The sequence below is a fragment of the Hyperolius riggenbachi genome, chromosome 4, assembly GCF_040937935.1.
Source record: "Hyperolius riggenbachi isolate aHypRig1 chromosome 4, aHypRig1.pri, whole genome shotgun sequence".
NCBI classification, from domain to species: domain Eukaryota; kingdom Metazoa; phylum Chordata; class Amphibia; order Anura; family Hyperoliidae; genus Hyperolius; species Hyperolius riggenbachi.
The window spans coordinates 99,395,477-99,412,773 of NC_090649.1; the positions used below are offsets into that span (position 1 = coordinate 99,395,477).

Below are 17,297 nucleotides of genomic sequence, written 5' to 3' on the forward strand. Positions count from 1 at the left end.
TTTTTCTTGCTTCTTTTAAGCCACACAGAGTTTTATAACCCTAATTAGTTACAAGTGAGAGTTAAGCTAAGTACCCACAGACAGATGGATCTGGGATTTCCACCGACAAGTGATTGTTGCCCGATCCATCTGGCTTAATTTGCCAGCAATGCTTGCCACCGCAAAATGGAACGATCACATAAACAACCGTTTACGGGATCTCAAAAACTACTGCTAGAGTCAATGGTGAATTTAACAATCGTCGAGTGATCTGACATCATTCAATATGAACTATCACTGCAGGTGGTAACACGTTGTTAGACTTCATTTAACAAATTTTAGTTACACAATGTTATTTAGTTAGTTTAGATGTTAATTTAGTTAAACGCAAAAATTATCATTCACCACGGAAAAAAAAATCGCCTCAAAAAAAGCGTAGAGGATACAGACCTTTACGCTACAGTCCGACTGCATTCAACTACAGAGAACCAGCGATGGAATTTACAGCTGCAATGCATTTCCACATAGAATTTTCTCATTCGTGTCCTCAGACACTCAGACATTTGTCACCATTTCTGCAAAAAAAAAAAATCATTTGTGCATTACACAGGTATAATTGTGTGTAACATTTGGAATCTAGATATCAGAATTCTGTGAATTCTGACTTTCAACTCGAAATTCCAATGCGAAAGTCAGAATTTCTCAAAATACGTACACTCCTACCTACTCTAAATAAAATGGAGCATTAGCGAAATGGTTCTCAGTACAGGATCAAGTGACAAGAGGCTACCGTCCTTACCAAAAGCACAGTGAGATACTTAAAGACAACCAATGCAAAGACATACATAGCTTTAGGATTAAAGTGAAATTGACAGTTGCAATACTTTCTGGGTTAACAGTAGTAACAGTCACTAACTGATTTAACTTGTTGCCCGGAGCTGTTCTTTAATAATATTAGAAACGCATTGATTGCAAGGATGCCGCTACACACTGTACACTTCATTTATCAGGTAAGGCACTTGGCAGCCTGAAAATACTCTCTGATTTAAATGAAACAGGCTCGCATCAATACAGGTCGGTGCCATATTGATGAATGCATTTTCGCATTGGAACCAATGATTTCCTGTAGCTACCTTGGATTACCCAGACATGGAGGAAGGAGCCTTGTAAAATGGGAACATTACGGCTATTAAATCTAATGCTAGCGAGGGCACACCCCAGGTTACATATTAAAGGCCCAATAAACCTAAAATAAAATTTCACTCGTATAAAAGAGTTATTAAGATGTAGTCATATAAAAGTGTACATGTAATCATTTTAAAGTATATGAACACTGGAGAGTGAAAGATATTGGAAATAAAGCTGAGCTAGTGGAGGGACTGGCTGTTGTCTGCACACGGCTTAATTGGAATGTAGGTGAAAGGCATTCTTATCAGCCTCTCTGGAGTCTTAAAGGGAACCTGAAGTGAGAAGAATATCACGGCTGCCATATTTATTTCCTGTTAAACCATACCAATTACCTGGCAGCCAGGGGCGTACCTAAAAGTCCCCAGGCACCCTGCAAGAATTTGAGTGCCCCCCCCCCCCTGGTCCCACTCATGGCCATTTTGGGGGGGCAGGAGGAGTCGCGGCATGAGGGGAAAGCTTTGCACATCACCTCGGGCTCTCCCCTCTGCGCCCCCCCCTCCTGCATCTATCTAAGTGGCAGCAGCGGCGGCGGCAGCTACAAATACCTCCATTCACCACCGGAGGTCTCCGATCTGCAAGGGCTTCTCCGATCTGCAAGGGCTTCACATTACTTCCTGTTTTAACAAGAAGTAATGTGAAGCCCTTGCAGATCGGAGAAGCCCTTGCAGATCGGCAACCTCCGTGGTGAATGGAGGTAATTATAGCTGCTGCCGCCGCCGCTGCTACTGAGATAGATGCAGGAGGGGAGCGCAGAGGGGAGAGCCGGAGGTGAGGGAGGGGGGGACTGTCCCCCCTCCCCGCTGATGTGCAAAGCTTTCCTCTCATGCTGCAACACCTCCTGCCCCCCAAAAAATCCATGAACGGGCCCCAGGGGGGCCTTGCCCCCCCCCCCCCCATGGGGGCAGGGGCTGCTCCCCCTATTGTTAGGCCAATGCTGGCAGCCCTGCTGATCTATTTGGCAGCAGTAGTGTCTAAATCACACCAGAAACAAGCATGCCGCTAATCTTGTCAGATCTGCTGCATGCTTGTTCAGGGTCTATGGCTAAAATAATTAGGCAGAGAATCAACAGGACTGCCAGGCAACTGATAGTGCTTAAATAAGCAGGGCTGTGTTTGACCCAGTGAGTGGAATAGCTTTTGCATAGATAACAGCTGAAGTTTTTTTTAACTCTTCCTGTACTGGAAAACAATATGAGACTACTTTCTTTGCTACTAATGTTCTATTTCTTAGCTGTACTAAGCATACAATTCATTATCTCAAGTTTATTTTTGCTTCAGGTCTGCCTTAAAGAGACACTGTAATGTAAAAAAGTGCCTCCTCCACCCCACGGTGGTCGTGCTGGGTCCCTCTGAAACCATTGGCGACAATTTGTCGCGCTGTAGCGCAGGTGCAGTAGCTCCTGCAATATTTACCTTCCCCAGCGCAGGCGAAGTAGCAGCTCTCCAATGGGCTAAAGAGGAAATAGCCGATCCCAATTGCGTCCGCTCTACTGTGCAGGAGACTTGCACCTGCGCAGTAAAGCAGGCCTGACTGGGATTGGCTATTTCCCCCTGATCCTGAGCCGAGAGCTGCTACTGCACCTGCCCTGGAGCCAGGAAGGTAAATATTTACATGCACGCTGTTTGTAGGGGCCCATCGAGACCACCGTAGGACGGAGGAGGATGAGGGAAGCCTCAATAGGATCCAGAGGCTTCCCCCTCCCAAGGTAAATACCCGTATTTACCTTACAGGTTTTTTTTAAAGGTATAGTGGTCATTTCTCATCTATGCAGTATAATTGGTTTATGCTAATTGTGCACTCAGCTTGTTCCACTATCTATAATTGTTCAGATGTTGTTATTTCCTTCCCCCTGCATCCAGTATTATAGTACACCTGTAAAAGATCACTTCTTCTACTTGTTGCATTATACCAAAATGCAGTCTTAAGCTGGCCACTAACGGTCCAATTTCTAGCGAAAAATCGTTTGAGCGATCAGAAATTCTGATCGGACGAAAAATCGTTCACTACACCATCAACTAACCAATCATTGCTTCCTATCTATCACGACCACCAAGAAAATCCAAATTTTCGTTCGCCGAAAATTCATTCGGGCGACATTTTTTTCACTCGTACATAATCGATTGTGTCCACCAATAAAGATTATTTACAACCAATCCGATCAGAATTTCTGATCGCTCGAACGATTTTTCGCTAGAAATTGGACCGTTAGTGGCCAGCTTTACTGTTATTTCATTATTTCAGATTTGCAAAGTTGTTTTTTACTGTTGCCTCAACATGTTTCCCTTGTTGACACTTCCTTTCCAATGTAAACCCTTTCCTGACGTCTAACTCTAACTGATCCCCCAAATGTTAATCCCTTCCTAACACCTAACCTAAAGAACAAGTGACCCTCATGCTAACCTGAAAACAAAAAATACATATAAAAGTAGATAAATACTAGTTCTACTTACATAACAGATGTATTGTATTGCAATGTCCACGTTATGATTCCTGTGAATTTTATCAAGAAAAAGCAGTGAATCCTATTCTAGACAGTTTCCATCTTTGAATGAAGCTAATCCTGACATCATTTCCTCCCTCATTATTTTTTACTTCTCTTGCTAATTGTGTATTTGTTACCTGCCCTCCTCCCAGAGTCTTCAGACACTCCCTCTGAGGTCACTACTAGGAAGTGCACTGTCTTATGTCATTGGAAGGAGGGGGTAATAAAGGGAAGATGAGGAATATATTGTAGATGAAAACATCCCCAGCATGCAACTGTTTGGCAATGGCATTTAAAGGGCCAGTCCTCCTAAGGTAGGCGATAACTCCAAATCATAACAGCAGAAAAAGTTTTGAATGCAGGATTAGCATGTTTATCACTTAATACACTCAGACCAGTTGCTGTTGAAATTTGATTTTTATGGTGGCAATCCCACTTTAAAGAGAACCTGAGCTGGCATTAAACTATTTAAAAACAAAAAAACACATACTACCTGATTTGGAGGGCTAGCTGGATCAGATAGCATCAATTACCGAAGCTCCCTGGCACTCCTGCATCAAGATATGCTCTAGTTTCATTAAAAAAGGAAAAAAAAAACAGCAATGCTGAGGTCACAATGCTGCAAAGGAGCTCTGGGCTTCTCCTCCAAGAGCACAAAGCTCAAAGAGGAGGAAAAAGGGGAGAGGAGGTGGAGGGGCGGAGTGAGGTGGTGCAGGGCCATGGAGAGCAAGGGATGGGGAGTGGAGAGGCGGGGAATGCCAGAGGAGTGATTTACAGGAGTGCCTCTCCTGCAAAGAATGTCCCTTCTCCTGTTAGTCTACCAACAAGTTAGCTTGTGATAGATTGGGGGGTAGCATTGCGGAGCAGGAGGGGTAAGAAAGCAGCACAGAGAGGACACAGAGGCATGTCATAAAGCAGGTAACATGCCTCTGTGACACATCTGCCCCATTGAATCCACCTGGAGTAAAATTTAAAGCAAACCTGAACTGAAAATACACTGATGAGATAAACAATTGTATCTATCCTCCTACTTCTAAAAACAACCTTTTTTTTAAGAATCTCACAGTTTTGTTTTTTATTTATAAGCAAAAAAAAGTGAGTTTACTGTTTTGTTATCCCAGCTGAATGACATTTGGTCTTATGCAATACACTTTTTTCTCCTGAGTTTTCTCCTAGATGTTGTTTTCACACCTTACCATAAAATGTCTTTTAACCATTTCTGCCGCCTGGACGTGAAGCTCACGTCCAGGCGGCTGCTCTGCTGCGGTGCAGTGCTTCGGCGCACAATTGCGGGCACGCCCCCGTGCCCCCATGCTGTCCCCCGGTAGCCCTGGGATTAGTGAACGGGAACATGGCTACCGATCACTGATCCGTGTCCCCAGCAGAAAAACCGGAGCGTTCTTACGAGAGGCTTCAGTCTTTCTGCGCGTACAATTTTCTGCGTCCCCCTTCCCTCACGGGCAACTAATAACCCCCCTCCCAACTTATAACCCCCCCCGACATATAATAAACCCCTGGATAACTAATAACTTCCACCACTCTGCAACTAATAACCTCCCCAGTAGCTAATGACCCTCCCCCTGGCAACTAATAACCCCCCCCCCCCCAGTAACTAATAACCCTCCACCTGGGCAACTAATAAGCCCCAGCAACTAATAATCACCCCACCACCTAGCCTTAACATGTCCTTACCTTGCCAAAAAATGGCCGCACGCTTAATAGTGAACATCATGGCCGCCCGCTGTGGGAACTGTGGCTACTAACAGCAGACACTTTGCGTGCACCCCTTTTTGTCACGCTACAATTAGCTGCTGCGGTAAAGCGCACCTATAGGTACAATAATAGCATCATCATAACATGACAATACACAGAAAACAATGACTACATGAAATAAACAATGCACAAAATCTTACATTCTTAACCTAATCTAAACAATTTTCTAGAGCTTAACCATAAAGAAGTTAAAAATATTATGATTAGGTTAAACCTTTTAAATGATGTCCATAAAAAAAAGTCCTCTATACATGCAATTTTCCAGCGGGTAATTATTTAACTTCAGGATCATAACGCACAAAGTAATTTCTTATTCTAATTACTTTAGGCAATAAGAAATATATTTATAACTTTTTAACAGCAAATCCGTATTAGCATATTTTCATTAATCTATGCATGAATAATTTATAAACTGGGTGGCAGTAATCACTTACTTGAAAAAGGTTTTATCCTGAAGGATCATTTTTTTTGTGACATGTCACTGATTCCCAATTTTTCACAACCCGTCTCTGTTTGTGTTCTAAAACAATATTATTATAAAAGGCAACCAATGTCAACATGATGGGATTTATTTTCTGCTGCATTCATCTATCAATTAAATACATGAATGAAATTCACAACACATGCACACTATCTATCACACCATTCATTTCACTGGTGACAGTCAAATTTTACATGACGTGCCCAAACTCAGGTTCATAATCTGGCAACACTGGCATTTGTTGGAACAAATTATGTACCATTTTAAAGATTAAGCACAGCTTTGTGTTAAAAAGATGTATTTTATGAAATGTGCTGCTTGGTTCCTGCTTAAAGGGATACTGTAGGGGGTCAGGGGAAAATGAGTTGAACTTACCCGGGGCTTCTAAAGGTCCCCCGCAGACATCCTGTGTTGGCGCAGCCACTCACCGATGCTCCGGCCCCGCCTCCGGTTCACTTCTGGAATTTCAGACTTTAAAGTCTGAAAACCACTGCGCCTGCATTGCCGTGTCCTCGATCCCGCTGATGTCATCAAGAGCGCACAGCGCAGGCCCAGTATGGTCTGTGTCTGCGCAGTACACTCCTGGTGACATCAGCGGGAGCGAGGACACGGGCGTGCAGGCGCAGTGGTTTTCTGACTTTAAAGTCAGAAATTCCAGAAGTGAACTGGAGGCGGGGCCGGAGCATCGGTGAGTGACCGCTCCAACACAGGATGTCTGCGGGGGACCATTAGAAGCCCCGGGTAAGTTCAGCTCATTTTCCCCCGACCCCCCTACAGTATCCCTTTAAAGCGCAACTGTAATGAGAAGGATATGGAGGCTGCCATATTTATTTCCTTTAACTAATGGAAGAAGTGAAGGAGCGATCTGTGGCCCGGTACAAGGTAGTGAATGGATATTGCACACATCCTTCACCGATGCCTATTCCCCAGTGTCCGCTGCCTCTCTCCTCCTCGACCCCCTCTGCCCTCTAAATTTTTTAAGACTTATAACGCTGTTTAGCGTTATAAGTGTAAGACACACTGCCTGCGCAATTTGTTAACACTTATAATGCTAAATAGGTCTATGGTAAGTCTATGCGGCGCCATTTTCATTCCGCTGGCGCTGTGCGCCATTTTTATCTGTCACGCTCACATATTGGTGGAATACTGGGCCGGTATAGTATGCTATAACTTTGGCATTTATTCCTTCACTACTGTATGCGTACTTACCATGCCCAATTGCTTACTTTTTACTTCACTTGTTGATTTGTCTATGAGCATATGGTTTTACACTATTATGGGTTGTTCTGACCTTCCTATCCCTTTGAGCATTCGCACTTGATTATTTACAGGCATTAGTCACTTTAGTCTGACCCGGGACGACACCTCATACTTGGGGATCATTTTTTAACCCCAGTTTGAGTTCATTTGCAGCGCAGGTAATCTTTTATTGTTTAGAGGTGAGGCGTGATTATTCATGGCATTATTATGTGTCCTTAAAGGTGTTTTCTAGTGGTTTTTACCTCTTTTTAGATGTTTTTATGAAATGATTCTCTGTTGTTCAATAAAAGCTTACCATATATACTCGCATATAGGACAAATTTTTCAGCTCAAAAAATGTGCTGAAAAGTCACCTCCTCGGCCTATATGTGAGTCACCAACTTGAGGCTGTGTCTCTGTCCAGTCTTATCTGTCCTGAAGGATCGTAATGCTGACGCGTGGATCAGCTTTCCTTTGAATAAAGGATTCAGCACAATGGGACATTATTGTCAGATCCAATAAGATTAGCCACATACTTATTTCTGGTTTTATTCAAACACTACTTCAGGAGTACTGGTATTGTTTAAAAGGAAATAAATATGGCAGCCTTCATGTCCCTGTCACTACAGTTGTCCTTTAACTGTTGTATTTCTTGTATGTTGATCACTGAAACAGGAGCCAAACTTTAAAGATAACCTGTAGCGAAAGAGAATGGAGGCTGCTATTGCTATTGCAATTTAAAAATGAAAATTGTCTGGCCGTCATACTAATTTTTGGTTCAGAAGTTTCTGGGTCACATGCCAGAAGCATTCATGCTGCATGCATGGACTTAGGTCAGAATACCAGATCTCCATATTTTTTCTCAATAAATGACTCAGCAGCTGTTAAAGGCCTAAGACCTAACAACATTTGTTATTATCTTTTATTGTTTTTTTTTAAAGTGAACCACTAACCACTAAACATAGTAACAAAACTGAAAGTAAACAGCAGGAAAAATGCTGACTAGATTAGCCCTTTCCTGCTTAGCTTACTTCCCTCTGCTGCTATTTTAAAAATGAAGGGTCTAGGTGTTGTAGGGTCTAGGTGTAGGTGCTTTGACCTTTGGTCTCTGTGCTGCCTCTCTGAATAATGCCCCCCTTGCCCGTTTTATGAGTTAGGGTTGGTGACTCTCTCTTGGCAGGTTTGTTTTGATACCATGTTCCTTCCATTCAAAGAGAATGGATTTGATGGTTCTCTGGGAGATAATTTTTTTATGACCCAATCCTGACTTGTGCTTTCCAACAACTTTGTCCCTGACCTGTTTGGAGAGCTTCTTGGTTTTCATAGTTTGACACCTCTTGCTTAGAGGTGTTAAAACCCCCGGGGGCCTTCACCTTTCTGAAAAGGTGCATTTATACTGACAGATCATGTGACACACTGAACAGTGCACACAGGTGGACTTCATTTCACTAATTACCGTATATACCCACATATAGGCCAACCTCGTTTAATCCGTGGTACCCATATTTCCATCATAAACCAGGAGAAAGTGATTGACCCCTCCACAGTAGCTAGATGTGCCCCGAGTACAAGTCATCCCCAATCCGATAGATGTACCCCAAGGATCATACACCTGTGTCTCAAGATGCCACTAGATTGTCATAGATATGACAATTGCCACACATGAAACATCTCTGATCATTACACTGACAATTGATACGCTGCTTGCAAGCTCCACTCTACAAGCCAGGGGACACAGGTAGTCTTGAGCAGCGCACTCTGCACACCATGGTGTAGGGGATGGGGGTAATGGACATAGCAGGGATTGTGGAGATATTGGGGTGCTGATGCCGTTAAGGATAATACAGTAATATATTTTCATTTTCCCATTTTTATATCTGCTGTGGTATGTCAAAGGTGTAGATATGCAGGCTAGATTCCTGGACTGTTCATGTATTTGTGTGGGTGGGTCACTAGACCTACATTTGCATCTAAAGAGGTCTTCAGTGAATACGACCAGTCACCTTCAATAGGCAAGGAAGCAGCTCATTAAGCTCATTAGGTCACTAGCAGTCACTTTTGATCTACTGTCCCAGGTGTGATTGTCTGCGTCTGTCTACAGGATTACAGGCAAACTGCTACCGGTAACCAAAATTCAATCTTTTCATGGATGTGCTAAAATACACTTTAACCAAGGAAATAATGTGGAGGAAGGTTTTTGATGTCTGCAGAGTTCAATGGGTGAGATTGTGTCCTGCCAAACTTCAAGAAGCTAAAACAGGAACCCTCTTTGAAGTGCATATCACAAGAAGGATTATGACAAGCGTTCGGGGATGTCACAAACGGGGAAACTGCATTAGTTCCTGGGGGCTGGACATTAAATGCCCCAGGGGACACTTCAGACTATTTAAGGTGGCCCAGGACAGCCACCGGTGTCTTCTCTCGGAGGTAGCGAATAGCTAGGGAGGATCGCGACTCCTGGTCGAAACGGCGTCCTCCCGTCAAACAACGTTCTAACCTAAGCTGGTAACGTTCTTTTTTCCCCCGTTTATTTTTACGCAAATATCCGTGTGTGTTATCTTGGTAACTTTTATCTTGTAACTATTTTTACTTTGTTTTTTGTAATCTTTTTGTATATATTAAGTTCTGCATTGTTCTATGTTTTTCTAGAATATTAAATTATTATTTAATAAGTTTGACTTCTGCCGTACTAAACTATCACTCATAGCCTAGAAGAGACTGAAGTGTAACCGTGTATAAGTTCATGCCTAATTGTACGCTTGAGCAACACTACCGTATGAAATTGTAATTGCATTGTGTGTGGGGGCGTTTGTCATACGTTGGCCTAAGCGCGCAGCTGACCCAACGTACGAACAACGCCAGTGCGAGTAGCGACTGCAGAGTGGCTAACAGTATCGTTCGGAACGACTGTTAGTGGGTCTTTGCTTCACGACAGTGTAAGATTGCAACTGTGTGTGTGTGTGGGTGCGTGGAGTTCCCGTATTTGGCCTAAGCGCAAAGCTGACCCAAATACGAAAACGCAGATTGCGTATTGAGCACTCGATAGCTGAGTGAACGTGTCTAGCAACGCTAGTGGTGGCAGTGGGAAGTGTTTGAGGGGTTCCAGCCTTGTTTGTAGCTTAAATAAGGCTGTTCCCCGCTTAATCTGGTCAAACCCGCAGTCGGGAACCGTATACGCAGGCGTGCCGCGGGCCGGTTCCTGGGTCCAGCAGACCGGTTCTGCTGCTGAAGTTTAGCCAGCTCCAGCTGGTGTTGCCGTTCAGCACTTTCCCTCTCGGCCTGGAGTCGCTGGGCAGCTTGTTCCCTCTCGGCCTGGTGTCTTTCCCTCTCGGCCTGGAGTCGCTGGGCAGCTTGTTCCCTCTGGGCTTGTCGTATTTCCCTCTCTGCTTGCCGATGTTCCAGAATCAGCTTTAGGCGCAGTTCGGGCTCAGCCGAACCTAGTAGCTGTAGGTCGGCTTCCAGAGATGTCATATGTGTTGTGCTACATAATGCTGTGTGTCAGGTGGACACTCCGTCGGCTGCAGGAGTAACCAGCTGGGCTCGCTGGGCTGCAGCAGATGGATTGCCCACTGAAGGGGCAGACGGCACCAGGCCAGATCTTTCCCCTTCAGATGTTTTTAAGACCAAATGTGATGTGATTCATGATGTGTATAATGTGGACACTCCCTCAGCTGCAGTGGTAACCCGCAGCGCTAGCGGGTCTACAGCAGAGGGACTGTCCACCGAAGTGGCAAATGTTGCTGGGTCAGCCACACCCAATTCGGAACCTGGCCCGGAGGGCCCAGGAGCCTCTCCGTCTGCAGCCTTCCTGGAATGTGTGACAGGCAGCACTGAGCTCTCTGGGGCTGTTCGATTTGACAGCAGCCTGGAAGAGCTCAGGGGGCTAGCCAGCAGGTCACCAGCTGGGAGGGGCGGGCTGAGAGGGTCCTGGGAAGTTATTCCCTCTGAGCTGTCCGAAGTGAAGGAGGCAGACCGGCAGATAATCGTTCCCCAAAGGGACCGAGAGATAGGTTCCGCCACTATAGAGAGAGTGCGTGTAGCGACGGTGGGGACCCTTCCCCAGCTGCAGCACTGTCTTTATGGTCACGAATTCACGGTCGTCACTGACCCGCATTCCCCTGGTTGGTTACGTCAGGTTGCCAAGGGCAACGACACATTGCAGCAACCTGACCTAGCTTTCCAGTCGTGTAGCTTGGAGCTAACTGACAGGTGGGGAACCCTCCTGAGGATGCTAAAGGGTTACCCCACCCGGCCAGGCCGTCAATGTAGGCTTTGGCAGGATGATTCTTTAGAATCACCTGCCAGCGCTATCCGGAAGGGGAGCAATCATGGGAATGCTGATGGACTGTCCCGTCAAGCAGAACCAACAATGTAGGTGCTGGCAGGATAATCTGGGAAGATCATCTGCCTTGCACCAAGTTAACGGCGGAGGTGTGGAGATATTGGGGTGCTGATGCCGTTAAGGATAATACAGTAATATATTTTCATTTTCCCATTTTTATATCTGCTGTAGTATGTCAAAGGTGTAGATATGCAGGCTAGATTCCTGGACTGTTCATGTATTTGTGTGGGTGGGTCACTAGACCTACATTTGCATCTAAAGAGGTCTTCAGTGAATACGACCAGTCACCTTCAATAGGCAAGGAAGCAGCTCATTAAGCTCATTAGGTCACTAGCAGTCACTTTTGATCTACTGTCCCAGGTGTGATTGTCTGCGTCTGTCTACAGGATTACAGGCAAACTGCTACCGGTAACCAAAATTCAATCTTTTCATGGATGTGCTAAAATACACTTTAACCAAGGAAATAATGTGGAGGAAGGTTTTTGATGTCTGCAGAGTTCAATGGGTGAGATTGTGTCCTGCCAAACTTCAAGAAGCTAAAACAGGAACCCCCTTTGAAGTGCATATCACAAGAAGGATTATGACAAGCGTTTGGGGATGTCACAAACGGGGAAACTGCATTAGTTCCTGGGGGCTGGACATTAAATGCCCCAGGGGACACTTCAGACTATTTAAGGTGGCCCAGGACAGCCACCGGTGTCTTCTCTCGGAGGTAGAGAATAGCTAGGGAGGATCGCGACTCCTGGTCGAAACGGCGTCCTCCCGTCAAACAACGTTCTAACCTAAGCTGGTAACGTTCTTTTTTCCCCCGTTTATTTTTACGCAAATATCCGTGTGTGTTATCTTGGTAACTTTTATCTTGTAACTATTTTTACTTTGTTTTTTGTAATCTTTTTGTATATATTAAGTTCTGCATTGTTCTATGTTTTTCTAGAATATTAAATTATTATTTAATAAGTTTGACTTCTGCCGTACTAAACTAACACTCATAGCCTAGAAGAGACTGAAGTGTAACCGTGTATAAGTTCATGCCTAATTGTACGCTTGAGCAACACTACCGTATGAAATTGTAATTGCATTGTGTGTGGGGGCGTTTGTCATACGTTGGCCTAAGCGCGCAGCTGACCCAACGTACGAACAACGCCAGTGCGAGTAGCGACTGCAGAGTGGCTAACAGTATCGTTCGGAACGACTGTTAGTGGGTCTTTGCTTCACGACAGTGTAAGATTGCAACTGTGTGTGTGTGTGGGTGCGTGGCGTTCCCGTATTTGGCCTAAGCGCAAAGCTGACCCAAATACGAAAATGCAGATTGCGTATTGAGCACTCAATAGCTGAGTCTAGCAACGCTAGTGGTGGCAGTGGGAAGTGTTTGAGGGGTTCCAGCCTTGTTTGTAGCTTAAATAAGGCTGTTCCCCGCTTAATCTGGTCAAACCCGCAGTCGGGAACCGTATACGCAGGCGTGCCGCGGGCCGGTTCCTGACAGGGATCCCCGCTGGCAAAAGCAGGATCACTAATGCACGATCCTTACGCACCTCTGCCAGTAAAAAAAACCTGCTCCACCATCCGTTCTGTTCCACTGACTCCCAAATAAGCCAAAGGGGTAGCTTTTCAGCACATTTTTTTTGTGCTGAAAATGTAGGCTTATACACGAGTATATAAGGTATGTGACTTTTGAAGGTAATTCAGTGCACCCAGACTATTTCGGAGCTTCATGGGCAAGGGGGTGAATATGTATGCACATGACAATTTTCGGTTAAACATTTTAAAAAAAAAATTTTTAACATATATTTTTCTAATTTTAATTCACCACCTTTGACTATTTTATGCAGAACCTTCACATAAAATACAGTTAAAATACATTAAAAATTACAGGTCGAAATTTAACGAAATAGGTGCAAAGCCGCAGGAGGGGGGCATAAATAGTGACACTGTAGTTGCTTTATAACAAACAAACAAAAAGAAAAAGCAAGGACACTGGAAGTAAGAGAAAGGTTAAATATTTTGTGTCTGGGACACATCAAAGATACTGAAATGTTAAAAGCATGTTTATACTTTAAGACAACTTTCACAAAACATTGCTTGACACTAAAATGACCATGTAACATTTGCTAGCTATAATTTTAGAAAAATTGGGACCATTTACTTGGGCTAAAAACTTACTTTTTATGTTCCTGTGCTGACAACTGTCATGTATTCAAACATACAAAGACATTTTAATTGTTCTCTTGTATTTCATAACTGAGATCTAAAAAAAAAGAAATCAAACTCCAACTCATGATATGACAGCTCTCCCCGCTCTCTTCTGAGCTCTGCTGTCAGTCAATGTGATTCAGTGGAAGGGATATGTATAGAATTTGTTTGCAAGGGTGCTAAATACCTCCATATTATCTACAATGCTATCAAGAGAACTACTACATATCAGCATGTGCAAAAGCTAAGTGATTTTAACATCACTTTAAGGGAATACAATATTTTAAGGGAATACGTGCCATATCTTTTATTTTATGTTTTTTAACTGTTTTTTTTTTTTCTTGCTTTCTTTTCTTACAAAAAGAAAATATGAATTATCACAAAAGAAATGAAATATTTTTATCACCTTTATATTTTTGTGAACATTTTTTTAAAATTATTTAAAGTACACCTGAACCGGATATAAAACTGGGGATCTTAACTTACCTGGGCTTCTTCCACTCCACTATAGTCCTTCAGGTCCCCTCCATTCTCCTGCTGTCAGCTACAAAATTCCTGAAACTAGAGCTGCAGTCTGTGCATGCACGGTCCTGTCTAGGTGGGCTCCACCATCATGCCCACATAACCAGTATGCTCTGTGCATGTGCAGTTCTCATGTGCAGAATGCTCCCGATGGTGGGTGCATAATTGTGGAGCATGGGTGGGCGGGACCAAGAAGTGGCACTCCAGACCGCATTAATTTCAGAGCTGACAGCAGGAGAACGGAGAGGATGTCGTGGTACGTAACAGACTATGGGGGGGGGGGGGGAGGGGCTAGAAGCAACCCCAGGTAACATAAAATCTCCAGGTTTTCATCCAGTTCAGGTGTGCTTTAAAGATGAAAAAAAAAATAACAACAAAAAACATTACAACCAGTATATATCATACACATTTATATTACATATTAGTTTACAGTGAGTCTGAAGTGGAATTAAAAACAAATACCAAAGGAGAGGGAAGCCTCTGGATCCTATAGAGCCTTCCTGATCTCCTCACAGTGTCCTTGTTCCCCCGCAGACTCCTCCATTTGAATCTCCCACCGCGGGAGACTTTGGCAGTCTTCGGAAGCACTCGGGTTCCCGAAGACCGGCAGCTCTGTACTGCACACGTGCTCGTGTGTGCGCAGTAAGAAGCAGCCCATCTTCGGGAGCCTGAGTGCTTCTGCAGACTGCTGAAGCCCAAGGGAAGTGGAAGAGAGCAGTCTACGACCATTTGGTCATAGACTGCTAATGGGGAACCTGTTGGGGAACGTGGGGACCGTGAGGAGAAAGGGAAGGTTCTATAGGACCCAGAGCATTCCCTTAGATGAGTATCTGTTTTTTATTTTTATTATTGTTTCAGACCCCTTTTAATGTTTTCTCTAAATACAATTTGGTATTACATTTTTTTAATGCACTTGCACATCTCTAACCTGGTTGCATAATATTGTTATGTATCCTTCAGATTTACCAAAGACATGATGCAAGTTGTCATTACTGTCATCTTTCCCAAACCAAACCAACCTACAAGATGTTTGTCAGCACTATCACCTGGTGGTCTACTCCCACATCCAAGAAACATACTGGTGATTTCATTCATGCCTTGAAAAACAGGCCTAATGCTATGATAGGAGCAGTAGACTATGACTGACGGAGGTAGGGATTAGATTGTGAGCTTATCTGAAGGACAGTTCGTAGCATGACTATGTACTATTCATGCATGTTTTCCCAATGGAAAATGCAGTGAAAACATTTTAGGTTTTTTAATATTTTTTTTTGCTATGATCTGTTGTGACTCAATATCACTTGAGTATTTATATATTTTCCTGTAACTGCCTATGTCTCATACTACTCTTCTTGAATAAAGGATACCTTATCTGAGGAATGGAAAGAAATGTAAGAGGAACTGTAGTGAAAATAACCCTATGAAGAAACTTGCTTATTGTTTTCAGTATTCATTTATAAATTATTTAGTCAGTGTTTGCCCATTGTAAAATATTTGCTCACCCTGATTTGCATTCTGACATTTATCACATGGTGACATCTTAAGCCCTGTCAGGTGCAGCGCTGTGCAATGTTTGTTTCTGAGAAGTCCAAAGCCAGTGAAAATAATGGCTGGTGTCCCAGAATGCTCAGGGAGGATGATTCCATTTAGCTAAATAGCCTAGGCTGTGACATCACTGGGAGGGCGGGACTACCTACCAATATACAGCAAAATATAGCTATAGGAAGTGTATTTGATGCACAAACTAGGAAAATTACCATAAAAGTGGGTATCCTGAATAATTTACTGCATTGTACCATATGTCAGTGCCTCTTTAAATGATTATAAATCTCATATTTCTTTGGAGCCCTTATTTTGTATTATATGACTTCAATTCTTTTATTCCAAACTTAATAATCACAATGCTCTAAACCTTAATTGCCCTTTTCTCCTACATATAAACTCTGTGTAAATGTCTAATATCCTTTTTACTGTGCAGCACCCAGAAGTGTACTTTGTATTCAAGATGTGGCTTTAATCTAGTGGTAGTAACATATTTCTCCAGTTCTATACACCCCACACATGTATTAGCATTTGCAGCTAATGCTTAGTTTATTGTTCACCAGAGTTCCCAAGTCTTTTTCCACAGGGGCGTCTGTGTCATTAGGCAACTATAAATTTTTGCCTATGGCGCCGTTGGTGGCAGTGGGCGCTCTGTGCGTGTGTTTATTTTTTTTTTTCTTTCAGCCAGCCTGAGCCAGGTCGGCGCGGGCTGTGACAGGCAGCTCAGCCTGTGCCTGCCGCCTATTGGTCCGCCCCCTTCCTCTCCTCCGTGCAGAGCCTCCGAGCAGCACGCACGTTAGTTTATATGTGCGCTGCGTGCTGCTGCTTACTGGTCCGCCCCCTCTCCTTCTCTTTGCTGAGCGTGCGATCGCTGCATGCAGGTTTGTTTACCATGTCGGTTTGTGAGGTTTAATCCCCCCTCCCGCTATAGCCTGCCTGTGTCCCGGGTTGAGCACTCAGGATGGAGAGCGGCAGAGGGATTGCAGAGAACAGAGCTGTCACCGCAGGACTTGCATCCTAAACAGAGTAAAGATATACATTTACAAAGCCCTGCGGTGATTGCTCAGCTCTGCAGATATTCTCCTCACCTCGCTGCCTATGCTTTACTTGATGCAGGGCGGGCAACAACACTGAGCGCTGTGCGGGAGGGTAGAGAAGGGGAGCAGAACGAGGAGAAGAGAACCTAGCTTGTAGGCCAAGCTCTAGATTCTATCTAGAAGATACTCCCGGGTGCAGAGACAGAGCAGCATGCTAGTTGCCAGCTACTGCATCCAATCCTGCTGGCAGTCTTCATTGCCCCACCCCTCAAGCATGTGTCATCGTGGAGAGGAAAGAGAAGAGGACTCCAGTCTCCATCCCTGAAGTTATGGAATGCTGCCTGCCTGACTACTCAGGCAGGTGCTGACCCGGAGTCCGTGCTTCATGCATGCTGGCTGCACAGTGTGTAAGTGTGTTGTCTGTGCAATGTGTGTTCTTTGTGCAATGTGTGTGTTATTTAGCCACTGTGTGTAAGTGTATTGTCTGTGCAATGTGTGTAAGTGTACTGTCTGTGCAATGT

General features: G+C 44.1%; 1 long non-coding RNA gene across 1 annotated transcript in view; it reads right to left on the minus strand.

Annotated features, from left to right (window-relative positions):
- Window positions 1-435: 435 nt before the first annotated feature.
- The window catches only part of LOC137570430 (uncharacterized), a 41,862-nt gene continuing 25,000 nt past the window's right edge, over window positions 436-17,297 (minus strand). The window contains exons 3-5 of the long non-coding RNA XR_011031043.1: window positions 5,858-5,943; window positions 5,343-5,477; window positions 436-554 (exon numbers count right to left, since the gene is read on the minus strand). This is a non-coding gene — a long non-coding RNA (uncharacterized lncRNA). The remainder of the gene's footprint in view (window positions 555-5,342; window positions 5,478-5,857; window positions 5,944-17,297) is intronic.